General features: G+C 33.3%; 1 pseudogene; it reads right to left on the minus strand.

Moving 5' to 3' along the window:
• Positions 1-3,606: 3,606 nt before the first annotated feature.
• Positions 3,607-4,301, minus strand: LOC149547656 (stearoyl-[acyl-carrier-protein] 9-desaturase, chloroplastic pseudogene; annotated as a pseudogene).
• Between the last annotated feature and the right edge of the window lie 268 nt (positions 4,302-4,569).

The raw sequence follows: 4,569 nt of genomic DNA on the forward strand, positions 1-4,569 counted from the left end.
ATGTTACTTACCAAGTACCACAACAGTACAAATTTTGCATGAAGTTGATATGGTCAATATGTGATGATGGAGAAAGATTGTGTGGCAAAACTCTGCAACTCAAATATATAGGCTCATAGAATAAGCTTCATCTAGTAATGTGAATGCTTTTACCATGGGTTTCAGTGATACATGATTTTAGTTAAAAATTCATTAATAAATAGCTCTTGCCATTGGTTTCACCAATCTATGATTTCAAAACAACAAATAATTACTAACACTAATATTAAGATGAATTGTGGCATGCTTGCATTAAATGCAATCCTTCAATTGGGAACCAAGACTTTAGCAAACTAGGTAAGTGTACTTGTGGTTACTGTGTTGAGCTTGTAATAACTTAAATAGTTAATACTATTTTCACAGCATAGAAGGGAATCCCCTCTCAATGACCAAATTTTTCTCTTGTTCCTCTTTGTGAAAATACTTGAACCTATAAAGGACCTTGTCCAAATTTTGTAAGTCCTTATAGAAGGATAGACATTGAAAATTGAAAGAAAACCTTTAAATTCTATTGGAAAATTCTCCTGATAATCATCATATGGGACAGATGGAATGAAAGAATATTAGTAATATCAATACAATTTGTTGTTTAATTAGTTAGTTTAATTAATTTCTTAGGAAAAATATATGAGGAACAAAGACATTGCATTAGTGTAGACTATAGTAAATGACTTGGACACTTAGATATCGGGAGATTGTACTTGTTTCAAATTGAAACATCTAAGTCCCATTAAATTCTCAAGCATTACTGGAAGAGGTAAAGTAGAAAAAGATTAAGATATTTGAAGCTTGATAAGTACAAGATATTTTACACAAGAAGTCAAATTGTGATCTTACTATTAGGATTCAGTTGTGTGTTTTTCAGGCAAACAAACATATTATGATATAGTAGGTAGGTTTATATTAGAATTACAGTTTATAAAATATCTTCATATCATATGTTTGTACTCCAAAGTTGAGTCCCAAAAATCTTTGTTGGTATTTGTGCTTTTGAAGTTTTCTTTTGTGTTCATTTTGCACTATATTAGTTGGTTTTCTAAATAAAATTTGGTTCCCATATTTAACTTTATTCTCACTTGAGAACTCACTAGTGCTATTCCAAGGAGTTTTAGGTAGGAATTGTAACAAAGTAAGCATGTGTTGAATCAATTTTATTAGTTTCTATGAAGTTTTATACTGATCTGAATTACAATGTTCATGAGAATCCAAAATTTTTGTAGATTTTTAATTGAATTTATGTAAAATGTGCTCCACAAAAGTACTTTTGAGGATGAAAGTGATGATGATATAGATCTAGATGAACATTTTGGAACTTCAAGTGCTGCACCAAAAGTGCTAGAAGAAAATGTCAGTGATGATGAGATTGTTGAATCAAACATTGAACTTAACAATGAAGGAGTTGTTGAACCAAACAATGACCTCCCACAGAAAGTAAGGCTTCAATTTATAATATTTTCTATTGAAAACTGAAATATGTATGTCATAGTACATTCTGAGTTTGAGTTATTATTTCTTTTGGAGCTTCTACATGATTGATGTCGTTAACATCTACTCCTTAATTAACATATGTGGTTATTGACCGATGGGAGATCCCTCTATTGAAGTAACTGAAGAGCAAAAAGATTCTTCCCAAGTAGCCAAGGGCAAAGCAATGGAGGTAATGTCTCAATTACTATTGTGTATTAATGAATTTTATATCATATTAATGAATGTTATGTGATTGTATTGATTGAATATTATAGTTCATAAATGGATGAATGAAATGAATGAAGTATGTAATTAGATGTGAATGAAGTATGTAATTATATGTTAATGGGGAATTTAGATTGATGTTAGGGGGAGGGGGGCGAGGCCAGATGAGTTTCCACCTTCACATGGTTGGCCTTTTTGAGTAGAGAATATTATAGTATTCTTGAAACCAAGTGAAGCTCAAACAAAGATTGGTTTTGTCATTCCTAATCCTATATACCTTAGTTTTCATTAAATACAAATACAAGAACTCCACCACTTAACCTTTGATTCAAATATGGTCACTTTCCCTAATGTTGCTGATGTTATCTTGCCAAATGGAATTTTCAGTCACTATGACTATCCTCATATAGCACAGTTGTGTTAGAAAGTTGGTTTATATATGCACGCACTTCAAGTAGGTGATTCGTTGGGAGTACACTTGAGATTTAATATAGATTGAATATTTTGTATGAAATATTGTCTATATGAATTTTTGTGGAAATCTTTTTAAGGTTTACTCCATTTTCCTTATGTCAAATGGTTTCTTAGGAAATATTTATGCGTTAATAATAATATAAGTTTGGTTACAACACTATACAGAGTTGCCTGATATCAAACATGTCATTGTCAACACCCACGCTATTGAGCCATAGGTCTATAAAACATCCTATACTCTTGAAATTGAATAGAAACTATCAATTCCTTTACTAATTCTAGAACTTTTTAGGCCCTTGTCGAGTTCTTTGGGACCCTTTCTAGAGAGTGGGCATTGGAGTGCATGAAGGACCATGGAGGATCTAGAGTACTTGACATGAGTAACTATATTTGTTTAAAATTCTAATTACTATCTTTAATTGTCTTTGGTGGAATTTTTGGTCAATTCCTATTGTTGGGACATTGAGGAGCCACCTACATTTAGACTGTTTTATTTTTTCACTCCTTGTTGGTAAACAAATTTTTCTTCTTTTGATTCTCCTTTTAATTTTCCCAATTTTTAATGAAGAACAACTTTACACAATAGTTGGGAAACTGTTTCTGAGAATAACTAGTTTCCCTCTGAATTAAGGTACAGCTCCCTATGTGAATAATGTTCAAGGAATTATGTTTCTCTCCTAAACTAACATGGGGTATGCTCTTAACCCAAAAGTAGAAGAGACGAACCGAATTAAGCCTAAACAAGACTTAATATAGGCAAGAAAAAACTTTCTAATCTATAAACCAAGCAATAGAACAAACAATTCTTATGAATCCGTATACTCAGCATCAACTAAACTACAAAAATTATCAACGAAAATATAAATGAAATGATCAAGAACTTCCAATGAATACTTCTCTGAATCTCCCAAAGCAAATCTTACCTTAGTTAATTCATATCTTCATAATGAAAGAATGAAACATCTTTTCTTTCTTTCTGCAATTCAGATTTTAAAGAAAGAAACATAGAAGCAACCATTAACTAACTAAATGGGATAGGAACTTATTGATATAAAAAACCCTTCCATTGACTCTGCAATATTAAGTCTATTACATCAACAATTTACCCCCTCTCTACTATAGCTCTCTGATTGTATGTAGAAAAGGTTGAACCCTTTTTGTTTCTTTTACAATAGCTTATATAAAAAACCCAAGCATACACCCTTTATGGGAATGTGGAATGTTACGAATTCTAGAATCTAAAAGGACTAGAGACCACTTTCAAAACCAAAATAAAAAGGACTATGCCTCTTTATCTATCTCTCCATATGTTTCACCTTCGAGAAAGTAAAATGAATAGACTTTCACCAATGGACAGGAACTTGGAGATAACACGCCACATCTTCCCTAGTTACTGCTTCTTCATGCAACAGCTGAAAAATGTTCAAACAAATTATCATCATGCCTATCTTACATGAAATGGGCCAGCATAGAAATCTTCTTTCATATCATGTCTTCAAACACTGTGACTGTACCATCAAGATCAATCTCAAACAACCTTTCAACTATTTTAGTATATGCAGTCTCATGGCACTTCTCATCTGCAACAATACTTTCACATATTTAAGCTAGTTCGAGATCACCAAGATCTTTGGCAGATGTTGTAGTATCACCATGCGATATGGACATTGCCCTCTCCTAGAAAGATGTGTGCAAAAGCCAAGAAAAGGATTATTTTCTATTCGAGGATCCATTCCTAATCCAATGAGATATTGTATGGTCTTTTCAATCTGTCTCATGTCCACATGGCCACACAAGTAAAGATACTTATTGGGAAGATCTCCGTGTCTATTCTCTTCAGCTATCCACACATGACTCCACACAACCCAGGATGTGGGACTGGCACTGCTCTCATCTTTCACCCCATCTAAAGTGTTAAGCATAGTCTGATAAGTCGGTGATGCTTCCTCGGTAATCATATCTCTTACTAAACAAACTAAGTAATCATCCAGTAATTCATGAGATCACTCTCGTAACTCTTTCACGTCATCGAAAAAGGCCTTAGAAGAAGGATTAGGTGAAGAGTCTTGTGTTTTCCAAGAATTCTGAATGGGTTTATCATGATCTTTGGGATTCACAAACTCTAAGACTCCAAAATCTTTAGCAATCACAAACTTCTTTTGATCAATGTCAATGCCAATAACACGTGAAGCACTTGTTGTTTTGGCACCCTCTGCCACTGCAAGATCAACTGTACCAAGACCAGATATTTCCACAATTGATCTAGCTTCCACTTTTTTTGTATTCCAAAGTACTCCAAGACCCACAATTTCTACAAGCTATCTCCATTAAGATCTCCACTGGCATTGCAACTGTTGCCATCTC

Source organism: Cupressus sempervirens, chromosome 7, assembly GCF_028749045.1.
Source record: "Cupressus sempervirens isolate cs-2001-9-10 chromosome 7, ASM2874904v1, whole genome shotgun sequence".
NCBI classification, from domain to species: Eukaryota; Viridiplantae; Streptophyta; class Pinopsida; order Cupressales; family Cupressaceae; genus Cupressus; species Cupressus sempervirens.